The following is a 15,927-nucleotide window of genomic DNA, read 5'->3' on the forward strand; positions in this document are numbered from 1 at the left end:
CAATTAGTAAGCGAAATCTTCTTTTTCGCTGACCAGAGAATCTTTACCACGCATACTGCCTACTAGACAGACGGTCGGACGGGCAGACAAGCAGACGGTTAACGCTTACATGCATTCCAAATTTTGAGACTGGCGAAGAATTTATATACTTTACGAGGTTTTTGACGCTTGTTTCTGCTCGTTATAAAAGTATTGCAAAAAAAACTGAATTTTGATACACTTTGGTCCTCGGTCAATTTTTTCAATTTATATACAGGTAGTACAGCATCGCTCAGAGAATATACGTTCAAATTTTTACAAATTTATCTTCAGTAGTTTGTGAGTAATGAGCAAAACAACTAATTTTTTATTCCCTTAAAAGACCAAGTTGTTTGAGAGCCGATTTGCCCCGTTTGTAATACCAAGCTGTGTGCAAGAACTTCCAATGTTTTCCTAAATTTAAAGTCAATAGCTTCACATTTGCGGCCAGACGAATGTTTACAACAGAGATTGCACAGACGTACAGACGGACATGCTTAAATCGATTTGAAGCTGATCAAGAATATATACACTTTGTAGGGTCTCTGAGGCTTCCTTCTGCAAACGTTGCAAACGTTTTTACAAAATGAATATATAGTATAAATAAAAATAGAAAAGGAGCGACCAACATAATTCAAGAGAATTTCAATGGAAAGTTTATAAATAAGGAGAGAGAGAGCCAAAGAGAGAGAGAAATAGAAATTTATAGAGAGATGGAGAAAAAGTCTATTATATCTGACGGCATTAAACATGATGTGGATATAATATATGGTAAGATAAGCATATTGCTTGATAAATTATTGAAAATATTGAAAAGTTACAATTTTACAATCGCATGAAATTTTGTAGAAAGGAACATTTCAAGGGGAAACCCTCAAGCACTACAAGCCTTATAAAAGAAGAATGCAGGACATTATCTTAGTTTAGTTCATTTGATCATTAACTATTGATTAAGATACTGTAATAAGTTTCTTTTGTAATTTACTGTTGAAAATGTAATAAATCCGCCTTAATGGCTGACTAGCCAAAGGAACTCATCTAACAACTCAACGGTCATGGGTTGAAATCTCATGTGCGGTAGAGTTTTCAATAAAGTCGATAGCCTTCAGATTGTTAGTACTTTAAGACTTTAATCTTGGAGTTTATTCCCCTGTCAAAATTAATAATAATAGTAATTATAAATTATAATACGTATTGTGGTATCACAGATAGACGGGATAAAAAAAATAAACAAACGGAAGGTATGGTCAAATTTCGGTGCATTAGAGTACACTATGGTGAAACGCTAAAGGCGCAACGCTTATTGTCACGCATAGAAAACGTGCCCTGAATGATTTATTACGTTAAAAAGAAAAAAATGCCTAAGAGAATTCATATGTGAATGCAAACACTTTTAAAACAGCTTTAAGGAATTCATTTTAATAATAAGGGACGTCCCAAGACACAAAATCAATTTAACATATTGACAAGTTAGTATTTTGTGAAGCTATACGGAAATGATTCTTATGAGGGCATTGTACCGACGGCAGTTCGCATATTAACGATCGGTCGTACTTTGAGACGTCCCACGTCACAAGGGAAGTCACGAGTTTTTGTGGTTCTCGTGACCTCTTATATAAGAAGGCTGATATTGAAGAGATTTATGGCAAAGAACACTATTGTTCCTGACTACCAACTTTGTTACGAATTCGCAAAATCTAGGACAAAAAACCCTTGTTTTTCACTACTGCCAACGATCCCAATACCAGATTAAATTAACAATCACAATTGCAATTGAATTGAACAATCGCCGCGAATTTACAAAAATACGAGCATTTTTGAGACGATCACATAATAACACATGAGTAAAACATGTCTCTCTAAGCTTAGCATTAACGTATTTCAGTAATCTCGAATTTACGCTAATGCGGAGCTTCTTTACAAATTATTATACTCTACAAGTGTACGCTATGTTCGTGTGAACGTACTTAACACCCACAAGGACTTGAGACAGATCTATCTTTTATTATACCGATCGATTCAGAGCCACGAACTAAACGTGTGTCTCCGGCCGTCCATCTTGTTTTGTTCTGGTCAAACTACAAGACATAACTTGATTGAATTATTTTGATTAAATTTGTTGGCCCAAAGACGAACGCTAATAAAAACGATCCGGGTGCGTCTACTTTTTTAACCACTTCTAATATAAGGTCTTATTTTGAAAACTCTGGTCCCATATATCGTAATTTTACTTGTTTTATTCAGGCACAGCTTGCGAACCAACTTGCATCTTTTATAATCCTATACGATAAACGATAAAGTTAATGGAGCAAAATGAGGGCTCAAAATTCATTCGCGTGTTTCTCAGAACAACCTCAGACAGCAAACATAGGAGGAGACACGAACATGTGCAATTAACAGCAATGTATTTTTTTTATTTATTTATTTATAACATGCACGTTTAACGCGTAAGTGATGTCCAACGTGATTCATAGGTCATCTTCAAATTTTCATTGACTACTACATCAACTGTGCGTATGTAATCAAAGAATCAATGATTTCTTCAACACAATATTTATCAAACTTAATCAACTAGACTGCTCCAAGAGGGAAAAAAGCATGACTAGCGAATGCATTAATAATTGTTTTAACTCCATTTGAATTGAAATTTTGTACGTAGAAGACAAAGTCATCAAAGCTAAAATAAATCTAAGATATTTTGATTCCTGAATAATCATAAGTGGCTTTCTCCCATTCAACGCCCAACCCGTTAATTAATCATTTCTACTATATGGTTTAACGAGAATCGTACGGAAAATGCAAAGAATGATGACGTACATCTTATATAATGTGCATAATTAACGAGAAAAATGAAAAGAGTAAATAACGTTGTCAAGCTAGATGTTCTGGAAAATAATGAGAAGCAACAGTAAAAAAAGGAAAAACCAAATATTGTCGTAACTGAAACCAGACATAAAGACGTCTTTATACCTATAAAGACCAAATAAAATAAAAAAGAAAAAAAACCGAATGGTTGTATGTTTTTGTAAAACTGTACTCATAAATCCTTGGTATACGCCGTTGTTCTTCTTGTTAATGTAGTTTTTGGTCTAAAATGAAAATTTTGAAGCAGAAAAAAACAACAAAAAAAGGCACCAGGAAAAATATTTTCATTTAAAGCGTATTTTGGATACCCATTATTCAATCATTTAAAATACTGTGGGCGTATGAACGTATGAGATAACAAATTGACATACATACATATACAATAATATATTTCGTTACATTAACGATATGTTAGATTTTGCAAGAAGCGTGTATTTTTTACTCGAATAGAGCTTTTCATTACATCTAAAGTAAAAATTGCAAAACTTCAACCATTTTTTGCATGAGACAACAGCTATATGTTAGGGGCTTGCACTTATTTTGGCCAGCAACTTCTACTGGTAAAAATGATAAAGATTTTTGATTTCAACGGTTTAAATGTGGTGATCTTTATGCCAGTGACGAAGAACAGCTTGGGGAGCAAAGAAAGTTCAAAGATAATGAATTGCAATATTTATTGGATGGCAAGCCCAAACTCTCAAAAACATTCGGACAGCTTAGGGTTGTTTTGGCTGGTACGCGGTTCCACAAAGTTACCGAAATGCGAAACTAGGTCGGTGAGTGGACGGCTGCCAAACCAATATCGTTCTTCCAACGTGCTGTAGATATGATATAAGGTGAGACGAAGTTGTAGAAAATGATGGAAAATAATTTGACATATTGCACCAATTTTTCTCAATAAACCCTTTTGTCAAGTGAAAAAATTGTCAAAATACATGCAAGCACATGTACGTAGACGAATGAAACATTGCTTATAGTCAGTTGATTGTCTCTCATATGACTAAACGACTGATGAATGAAGATCCCCCGCTGATTCAATCTACGTGAGTTGGATTTTCAAAATCTACTTTAGTGTGTTATATCAAAATTAATTAACTACGTTTTTATGGCAAAAAAAATGTGAAAAGAAACTTCTGTTATAAGAGACTCCCACTTTTTCTCTTTTTTGCGTTATTTTCTTTCGAAAATTTTCGAGCACCTTTTATGTTTTCCATATGTTTGAAATATATGACATTTTATTTGAATCAGCATGCAACGTCTCTATGAGTTGACCTGAGCTCATACAATATTCTGTTAATATGTAAAAATGCTTTCTGTATTGGATAGTAGTGTACAAGCTAGTCGTGTACATATCATGGCATTTTCTACGCTTAAGTTTCCCTATTTCTGTTTCTGTTTTAATTTTACTGTCAGAGAAAGAATAAATAAACAAATAAGTAAATAAATGTATATACCGACTTACAATATATATATTATATATACTTATATAAATACATGTATATTTTATTCAACTGTAATTCTGTGGCAGTAATGAAAATTTATTATATTTCCTATAGAAAGGATGAAAGAGCAGTAATTCCCTTATCCCGTTTGAAATATTTAGGAATAACTACCGAGAACCGTACAAAGTACGGCTTTTTCTCATTTGAAAGTAAAATTTATTGCATTCATTTTACCGATCTATATTCGAATTTTCAAATCCATAAAATATGCAGTAGAAAGCTACTCTTTGACATACGTGTGTTTAATTAAATTCTTTCGACGAGCTTTGAAAATCGTAGGTTATTTCTCTGGGGATTCAAAGTGGGTACACTATTACGAAGATTCAACCTCCCGATGCCCGATGACACAGAGAGTGTACGTCCTGAGACATGTAGTGCGCTAAACGGCGCACATGTTGCCATGAGGAAAATTAGGCCCTCGAGCACCAGACAAAATGCGTATAAGGACGCATTCCTCCTCTGGTGATTGCGTAGGTTATATATACAATAGAAAATAATAAAACAAGAAAACCGAACAAAAAGAAAATTTCAAACGTTTTTAATTTGCGATGCTAATGAAATCAAATTGCCCGGAGTGGCCTTTCAAACTTTGCTTATGGGTTGCCCTATATTATGGTAAGTGCGGCATTTTTCAAAGTCCCAAAAAAAATTTTTCTCCGGGCAAAACTTAACACAACCTGAACATCGTTGAAAAGGCCATTAATGGAGGATTCACATTCCCTTCATCAACCCCATTTGCGAAATAGTGTAAAAATTTTTTCTTTTCTAATATTAATTAATTTATATTAAGGCTTTAAGGTTTTGTCTATAATATTCTGTAAAAAAATTCACGGAAACTTTTATTTCAGCTATAACTTTTTCTTATTAAGGAATGGTTATATTAACGTTTCGAAATTTCATCACGCGAACCGACATCCTCCATATATAGTATACGTAATGTTTTTGCCGAAGAATTTATAATTTTTCTGTTTTTCTATTTAAATCATAGAAGAACAAAAATCAGAATTTATTGCGATATAAAAGCTTACTTCTCTTGAGAGTCCTTCTATGGAAGACAACTCGAAAAAGAGACCAATGTTATATAAATGTAGCAAAGAGCTCACAACCATATTCTGTTCCAATTTTTTTTATAATATAATAAAAACGCATAACTTTTCGAGAAACTCAACCCATCTTCGACGTGGTCGTCCCTGGAACCAGATGATGTTAGGACACCAAATTTTATAAGAATATTTCGAAAATTTGAGATATGCGATTTGAACACAAAAGTTCATGACTCGCACATCACTAACGTGAGAAAAGTTAAGAAGAAATTCGGGAACATATCCAACTTCTTTTTCAAATTGTTTCGCATAGAATCTTTGATAAATTTTAGGAGTGCGATCAACTTAAATGGCACCCATTGTTTACATTCATTCATTACATATAGGAGGTGAGAAAATTTAATAAATATTACACCAACCTTCGGCCACATATCGATGTCAATGACACTTTGGATCACGCAAAAGCTTTTGCAAGATATTAACCACATAATTTCCTTTACACCAGAGGTGTCACGCATAAAACATTGTCAACAATGGCATTTATAACAACGTGTGTTGTACGTAATATTAACATCCAAATACTTACAACATAAACACACACAAATCTTACCACAATTTTATGCAGATTTCAGCAAACGCACAAACATATTGCCTGCTTGCTCATAAAATGTTGAAAACATTTTGCGACTTCCGCAGTCAAAACATTATAATTACAGGAAGAAAAAAGCATAAATTAATGCCCTCTGCTGAATATATACAAATTTCTTTTCCGGTTTTCTCAATAAAGACACACGAGCACGTATATTTACTTGTAATAATACATACGTAATAGATATTTATATTTATTACATATAGACGTAGTATATGGTTATGGAGGGAGGGCTAGGGGCATAAGTACATGTATGATGCTTACGTCATATTTACGAGAAAGGGCAGCAATTTACGAAACCTAATAAGAAATGAAAAAACCGTAAGGGGCGAGCGAACGAGTGTTGATGAAAAGTCAATTTTAAGTAAGTGAACAAGTGAATTACATGCGATTGATATTTGGCACTAAGCGGCACCGAAGGCTCGGAGAGACAAAATCGACCCACCTTCGACTAACTAACGTTAACAAGTTGATTTCTGCTGCCGGCTGCCGGCTGCCGGATGCCTCTATACAGTTTAGCACAATTCAAGTCAGAGAATGAATGGACTTTAAAACAATGACGGAAATTGAAAGCACACAACCGCCCAACACACAATACAAAAGCAAACAATACAATTCATATGCATGTAGAATTGCTGTGCATGTGTGCATTTGTATATGTATGCATGTGTAAGTGTGTGTGTGTGTTTGTGAAAACGTAATGTATACGAGAAAATACATAAATATGCCGACATTGTTATGCATGCGATATAAATAACTTGCCAATACTATATATACAGAGCCATATTCAGATACATATACATACGCACATAGAGGTCTGTGTAGTATACCCTAACAAAAGTTTGGGTGGTCCGTAAAATAGCACTATCGCTCTATGGAAATTTATTCATTCTACATATCGAACCATTGTTACTTAAGAAGTTAAAAGACGCATGACGTATCAAATACACGCACACGTATGTCTGAGTATAAATTTCAAACAATTTTATGCATATATATGACGGTTAGTTGACTAAATAATATTAATAAGCAATAACAGAGGATTTTATTTAAACGAAATCTTTGAAATTTAATTGTTTTACTTGTTTTGTGTGCGCGAACACGTTTAAGATTGAGATTTTCAAACATTTGCCTTGACCTTACAATTAATTTGGAGCAATAAAAAATTTAATAGATTGGCAAGAGAGTAATTTTGAAGATTTTCGATGCATTCTCTTTTTAACCCACATCTCCGTTTTTTCATATTTTCCATGCAATTTGATGGAGAATAATTTCTTTGACTTCAAAACATTGATTCATATTTATCCTTAGTAAAGGATATAGTGGAAGGATATAGTGATATATAGCTTCTTCTTAACTAGAGAGGGAACGCCATTGGTTTCATCAAATCTTAAATATCATACATAAATCATCACTTCACCTTGTTTCAATTTATGCACTGTATACTCTATACACCAGTTCCCTTTCACTAAAACGATCGATTTAGGATTATTTTTTGAATCGATTTGCGCATGTCGCAAATTTGAACTATTTTCACAAAATTTCGTACACTGGCTTATTTTGGTACCAGGCTTGTCAAACAAGGCCTCATTTTGAAACAATCATCGTAGGAAACTAACCTAAAAATTACCATAGTTAATTCATACGTTGGAAATAGTTAGAATTAGAGGAATTCCCATCTTCTCAAGTATAGAAAAGTAAACCTTTTTCCCTTATAAACGCATTCCTTAAAATATTTTTAAACTTTGTAACGTGTAGGTCGAACGCAGAGCAAAGATCACACACACCAACGCACAGACAGGTTTACATTGATTGCGCCAATGATTCTGAATCGAATGATGGATTTCTTTTAAGCTCTCCTTGTTGTTGCATTCATACATACATATCTGACATACCTTTATCAGTACAGAAACAGGTATACGAATAAATTTGTAACGAAATTTGAGTAATTTTTAAACTAAAAATATTTCCAAACAGTTGACAAGTTAATAACGAAATTGCGTCCCTTTCCACTATTATGTCCCTGTCACGAAATTACGAATCATTTTAAAACTCTATTTGATTGACAGCACTTGTGATTCACCGGCCAAAGTCGGAAATGTCTTGAATATTATCCAACTTCTAAAAATTGTTAAACCTAATAACATAAGCAACTCACCATAAATACTTTCATTTATGATGTTCTCCTCATTCATGGCGTGCCTTTGGTCTTGTAAGTGTGCGATCTATTTTTTACTTATCGGAAAAATATTCCGTTCTTTTTCCAAGTATAAAGAAATATTTTATTTATTGCATAGATCCTAAGTTAAGTGAGCGTACAATATTGCCTTGAGGAAGATACTTGAAATAACCAAAAGTTTTTATGATTTTTGTGATTGGGCTTCCAAAGTGGACGAGGAAGATGAAAGGACAACTTGCTGTCTGATGAACAAAAAAGGGAAGGATTGACGATACTCGAATCCGTATCGAATCGAAGGGTACCAGATGGGTTAATGTGTTGGGCAATCTGCTAATTTACACGATTTACAAAAAACCAATTTTTTTAAAGGTTTTTTCCCAAAATTGTTCCAAACGCGGGGTGTGTAGTTAAAAAATGACGAGTAATCATAGTGCTTTATGTGGTACACAGATTTTATCTTTTAAGAGCTGAATGTATTTGTACATAAACGCAACACAGCCCCCATTACGCTGATGCTCAAGGTTATCGAGAGTTTCGACTTTTCTTCCAAGAAAATTTTGGAGTCTCCCGCCCACGCACGCGAGTTATACTCTAATTATTTGTTTTGAGATGCAAGCAATTTTTTTTCCCAAGCGAACTGTTAGTATACCATTAAAATTCTAGAGAAGTTCCCTCTGGCTGTGTTTAACTAATTCCTAGTTAGTGGTGACTAAAAAATTCCATATTGTTTTGATTTAAAAACCGGATCATATAAAAAGGAATCGTTATGGTGCCTTTGCGCACTTTCGGAAAGTTAATTTAGTTCACATGACTATCAAGAAGAATGAAGTAATCCTCAGGTAACTTTCACCCGCTTGGGTATGAAGAAAAACTACTAACTTATTCGGATTAGTTACTATCAACACACATCTGCACGTTCAATGTGAAAATAATTTATTTAATTATTTATATAATTCACTACCAGCAATAAATGATTTAGAGTTTTTTAATAATTTATAAGAATTTAACTAAAACACAGTCAAAGTAATAAATAAAAAAAGGCAACAAAGAAGATATTCCGCCACGGACGAATTTTTGTCTTAAAATGTTTCAAAAAAAAAAAAAACTGAAACAAGTGAGAGTATTAAATTCGATCGGGACCGAATCTTTTACATCCATCACCTTCTTAAAAAACCAAAAATGTAATAGAATTAAGTGTTGATGCTCCATAATATGGAGTGGGCGAAGTTGATATTTTTTATTTCAAAAACAAAAGTTTTTGTTTCTAGTTTAGGATAATTCCAAATCCTTTTGCTAATTTGTGGGCGATATCACTAAACAGTGGTGAAAATCTTTTTTTCTACACAAAAAAAAAAAAAATGTGAATATCTTTCTACGAACTAAAATCGTAAAAACCGTTTCAATCGATATTTTAAAATGTATTATTGACTTTTTATACCCCATATATATATATGGTTTGCGCTCCTTGAGCCTGATATAGAATCACTTTCTAAATCGCTCTAAGTTTATTTGCACGTCGTGCTCTTACGCACAGGCCACAATTTATGAGATTTTTTGAGGAGACTTGGCGCACTGGTGTGTCCTGACCCAAGGACAACCATTATTGGGGATAGTTCGAATCGGACCACATTTTCGACTAATCCCCACATAAAGACTTATTATAAAAGGTCGTTATATTAAACCAACTGATGTAGAGTAATTGACGGCGGGGAGCAACCCATCATTGTTTGCTTGTTCATCACCAAGTCTAAGCACACAAGAAAAGCATTTCTAAAGAGAACACAAACAATTTTGCACCTTGAAGCGAAAGGCACACATCAAAAAATACTGCAACTAAAATTTATTGAAAAAATTGTGGCTAATTAATAAAAACTCAGCAAAGTACGAAAAGATGACGATTTGCAAATTTTGGAGATCTACGCCTTATTTCGGAAGATCGTTATATGAATAACTGTAGAGCGTTGTAGGGTATTTAACGGTCGGGGACATTGCCCACTATAATGTTGTTAGTTGTTTAAACAAACGAAAATCAGAATTTATGTACAATTTAATCAACTCAAGCATTATTCAACATTATTATTACTTAACTAAAGAATCTTCACATGAAAATACTCACGAGACCATTAGCGAGATTAAAGTGACTAGAGTACCAAATATATGCGTCACCGCAATCATTAAAAACACTGCAGTTTTCCAATTGGTCATCAAGGAGCAATTAACGCATAACAACTAAATCGTCTGCCATTTCATTTTTACCAACTTAAATTTTTTTAAGTGGAACGAATTTCTCTTGAACACACAATCGCACAATGACAGAAAAAAAAAAAGAAAAAGAGCAATTGGGAAATAAAAATAGCTTTTGACTTTTTGTTGCTGTGTCGTTATGGTGTGCCACTAAACGGTATCAATATCAATATAATTGTAGAATAGAGGGTAACACTGAGAGTGCTTTATTATTGTTTATATACGTGCAATACTAGTCGTGTATTTCGATGTCTGTTTAGTTTGTACACAAAATGAAATCAGTTGGTTCTGTCTCTTAAGTACAATTACATAATTAAGTATATGAGTGTGTGTGTGTGTGTGTTTCTGGTATTGTTCTCTTTCGTCGACTTTTGGAATTTATAGTTAAAATAAAATTTCGCTTGTTTTTTATGTTTCTTCTTCCAAGTATTTACAAAAGTTTAATTTTTATTATTGGCTCAGTATCGTTGTCTTTTCAAATTAATTACAGTTATTATCTAATGCAAAAATTTTATCATGGGTAAATAAATAAGAGAAATATGCACTTTTCGTTTGCAATAGTTTCTGGAATATTTTTCTCCAAATTTCAAAAATTTACACTTCCCAATGTGATTACTAAATAGTAAAATAACTAATTAAAAAAATCCAATTTTTAATTTGTTAAAAATTAAATTTTGTTTTCTTCTTGAACATCCGTATATAGAGTTCAAAGATTTTCCAAGTTTTTTTTCACTTCGTAATGCAATCAAGCAAGCGAATATTATTGAAGTTTGAGATACAATCGTCTAAGATTAAAAAGGACCTTCTTTCTTGTGGCTCTGTTTGGCTTTAGATATCTTGTTTATTGACTGGTTCAGTGGTACAAGTTTCTCAGTCTCTACATTTTGTTGTCTGCATGAATTTCTTCATTGTGCAATGCTTCGTAGTAGCATGAATCAGATACCTACATATGTATGAAATTTTGTATTGAAAATAATTGATTCGTCGATTTGTAGGACGTCCAGAGTTCCTATCTCTAAGCCGATATGGAATTTTTTAGTTCGTATCAAAACTATGTTGTTAAAAAAGAAAGAAAGCTATGAGGAAAGCTTCTTCTCAGTTAGATATTTGAATGTTATTAGTAATCCGATCGAAAAAATTTTCATTACTTTTCTTCAATCTTATTAAACACTATATTGTACGTTCTTACTAGCAAAACACTTTTCCGGACCCACGGATGAAAACAAATAATGCGTGATCACATCGAATCGAACACAGAATAACCATTTGCTAAAAATATGCAAAGTACGCATCGGTTTACCAGGCCAGAGTAAAAACGAAGCAACTTCCAGAACTATGCGCGACATATCATTTTCGTAAATATATTTTAGATAAATAAAATAAGAAGATCTTTTTAGTCTCACCCCAGTGGTGAGAAGAAGGTACCGTTTGTGAGCAAATCGCTTAAAATTCGTCTGAAATCATTTTCTGCTTTCATCTTTAAACTGTCTGAATGAAGAATGCATCAAATAAGTGAATGGTCGTGAGAATGAACGGCAACTTACTCAAGCTTAAGTAAGCCACCATAAGTACGTATATGCTGGCAATATTTATGGGAAATATATTTCCCAAAGTATAGCGTAGATATGAAGAGTAAAATACACTTCCCCCTCGTTTTACACGGTACACATTCTTCGTTCTTTCTTTTCTTTCGTGGTTTTTTCCAAAAAGGCGAACTTCGACTTCACAAGCACTTTTTCAACTGAAGTTCAGTTCATTATTTTGAAAATATTTGGTTATATTATGTTGTTTACGACGGTCTTCTGGTCTAGTAAACGGACGATGAGACTATACTCACTAAAAGAATTGGATTTTGCAAGAGCCGTATACTTTTGATATATTAACAAATGCGAATATGACAAGGCATACAAAAAGGTAACTAAAAAGGACCAACAATCGAAACAGAATTTAATGAAGTGCGATGAAGAGAGTATAACAACAATTCATAGAAAAATATCTATCGTATAAAGGAGTAATGATAGTAATTTTTTAAATGCTTAACAGTTACATCGAAATAGTTTTTGATGTTCTAATTATTTATGTAGGTCAAGGTCACTCAATCAATTTTCCACGTATGAAGTCATTACTTAAAAGGATTTAAGATTACGACTATTTAAAATAATGATTGCCTTCTTTCTCGAAACTACGTTTTGCAAGTTAGCCATCTAATTAGCGAGCTTCAGTTTCAAAGCTACTGCTGTCATATAGTTTCAGAGCAATTTTTCCTAATGTGTGTGACACACCTACTATTTTTTGGATTGACTAACTTTGGTCGATTTTATATTCAATAAATTTTGTCAAAAAAATAAATAATTATTTTAATAAAATGAATATTTAAAAAAAATCGCAGGTTTTTTACCAGAATGAATACGAATACGAATAGATCAAAGAAGCTGACATTGCTTACGAATTGAGGTTAGACGTGTAAGTGCATACAATGTTTCGCCCAGGGAGAATGAAAGGAAAATGAATGTTTGGGCCGTAGTGCTGCGTTGCTATGCAGCTTTCAAGAAAATTACTAAATGTAACTTTTTTAGGTCTTCAAGAAATTTACAAGTATGTTTAAAAATAGATTTCATTAGAGTTTTTAGTCTTTCGGGAATAAATTCCAGAAAATGAACCGCAAGTTTGCACCCGTAAAGTCAGGTTATCATTTAGGCGTACTTTAAGTTAAAAAATTAAAGCTATGTCTCAACCGCCACTTTTCGTTTCATTAGTTGTGGTAATTTTATTGTAAGATGTGTTAATATTTTGAAGTTCGCGATCTACAAGATTTCGCATACAAGAATTTTCATTTTTGTTCTATACGAATTGATGGGGAACAAATCTGCTGCGTAAAGAGGGAGATTGTGTGCACTAAAGTAAGGGTTTAGGATTTGTGGTATAACATCATATCAAGTAACACCATTTTCACATATGGTTGAAGGTTTTTTGCTTCATTAATAACAAACAGCGAAAATTGTGAATTTCACATCAGATTCATCCTGAGGGAATTCCGCAAACTGTGCATTAAATATTGCTTTTGCAAGCTTTTTGGAGTCATATGCTTAAGTTATTCCCCAAAGGTTCATTGAATTTTTCTTGTTGCTATATCCCGCTCATACACAAGATATTGATTAACACGATTGTTTATTATGAGTTTGCCTATCGGCGCACATATGTGGTATGGTCCCATGTTAAATAGTGAGAAAAACGAATTTAAATAAAAATGGAAATGTTAAATATTTGTGTTTACATAACATTGCTTCTCCATGACATTCAGGTTAAAATTTTATGGTTTCCATATAATACCACGGCAATGCCAAAGGCCACCCACGCCACACACAGTAAGCGCAATACCAACAATCACCGAATGTGTTTGCTGATGACAATGACGACGACCATTAGATTGATTATTTGTGTAGTAACTGGGGTTGGCTGGTTAGCTGGTTAGCTGGTTGATTCGTTGCTTCATCGGGCTCATTGATATTACAATATGTTTAATATAACTCATATTATCGCTGACATTAACTTGTAAGTGATAAAATAAAAGTACAGGGACTACCAAATTAAAAGGAATTTGTTTATAGATTATAAATATGACTAAATTTCCCAGTATACATTTTGAAAGAATACCAATTATTCATTAGCTGTCGCTTCAGATAAAGCTATAAAATTTCAATTATGATTAATTATTGAATTTAGCAAAGAGCAATTGTAATGGGTTGAAAATTGGAGCCATATGTTCTTAATTAATATGAAGATATGATCGGAGGGAAGTAAGAGAAATACAAAATATCTCAACAGGTGAATATCAACTCGAGTACTAGTATATTATACTAGAATACTCATCAGAATCCCCACAATGTACGGCAAAGACTTTGTCGAACGCTGAGGAAAGTGAAATCGATTTGGTTGTGTCGGACGGATTATAAGCAAAATAGCGATTATGGTCTTGGAATTCACTTCAGTAACATAAACAAAAAAACTTGACATTATAATAATACCGTATAAAAATTAGCAGCGAATTTGCAAACTGGCCGAATTTTTTGTTATGGAAATTTTCGTTAGCCCATATACGTGAAAATATTTGCATCGATATGCAACATCATACCGTTGCTAAGTCGAATTAGCGGGTTAAGAGCCATTTCCAGATATTGGATTTATTTATGACCAATTTGGGGTATATTTCAGAGAGAGGCGTAAACCAACATAGATCAACTGGGCCCTGAACGATAAACGGGAAGATAAGAATTTTTCTCATAGAGTCATTTTTTTGACCAATTTAGCAAGTCAAAGCCTTCCATGGATGTTTACGAAAAATTTGAAAAACTTTGATGAAGTATAACAAATAGCTTTAGACTTGTTGAAAAACAACCGTTTTAAAATTGATGCTACACTCTATTATCTTTACTAAAGTCGTTGCCTCTTGCTTAACAAAGTTAACTACCTTATACCGATTTATTGAAAACAGTGCAAAAGTAATTTTTTTCACTTGCTCTTCGAGGCTTAGATTGAGATACCTCGGTAAGTTTGGCCCCTTGTAGGCACAAGCTGAAATTTATAGATCAACCATTCTCGGACAAAGAGCACAGTGTCTTAGCCAAGTCGATATAAATCGAAGTGAACTCTTCATTCCTACCTGCTCATGTTGATTTCCATGTCACCAAAAGACCAGACCACCAGAAACAACGAATCTTTTAAATTATTATAATACTGCACCTAGTATGACTTACATGAACAGTTGTGGAAATTATGTAAATTATGCAATGACTCATAAATTTGATCCCGACTATAGCAACACGGCGTAATCCTTTTAGTTAATGGTTGTTTTTTTTTTATTATTATAACTTTGTATTTTATTTAATCGTAACGTAATCAATTAAAGGCGATCCTTATTTTATTCTTAGTTAGAAGACGTTGTAATTAAACTATGAATATGATAAACGAATGAATGAATGAAATAACAATGCGTTTAATGATAACAACGACATAATGTCATCCCCGTTATTTTATTCGATATATTCATTTACCGCAAGTAAATCAACCGTCGAATATAAAGCTTGATAATAAAAGTTTAATAACAATTTAGTTTTGTATTTTCTTTCTAATATCAACGATATAAAAAAAAAATTTCAACACACTGTTTAACATATAAATTTTTCTGATATTTATTCCAAAAATTTTAATCCATTAGTTGTAACATTTACAGGTTAAAGTTAAATTTCAATTATTTTTATATGTATATGTAGCCATTAAAAATACCGACGCTTGCACATATAAGTTGGACGATGCTTGAATTTCATAAAAAGCTTTCTCATGTTTTTTAAAAGTTGTTAACTTTTATAGTAGAAAAAAAAATTGCTCACTTTAAAGCAAATATCCGATGCTCACTACAAAAGTAAATTC

General features: G+C 33.0%; 1 protein-coding gene across 6 annotated transcripts in view; it reads right to left on the reverse strand.

The window, feature by feature from the left end:
• Nucleotides 1-15,927, reverse strand: part of LOC119642551 (sodium/calcium exchanger 1) — a 92,663-nt gene that overhangs the window by 73,788 nt on the left and 2,948 nt on the right. The gene's annotated exons all lie outside the window — the stretch shown is intronic.

Source organism: Glossina fuscipes, unplaced genomic scaffold (genome assembly GCF_014805625.2).
Source record: "Glossina fuscipes isolate IAEA_lab_2018 unplaced genomic scaffold, Yale_Gfus_2 226, whole genome shotgun sequence".
Lineage (NCBI taxonomy): Eukaryota > Metazoa > Arthropoda > Insecta > Diptera > Glossinidae > Glossina > Glossina fuscipes.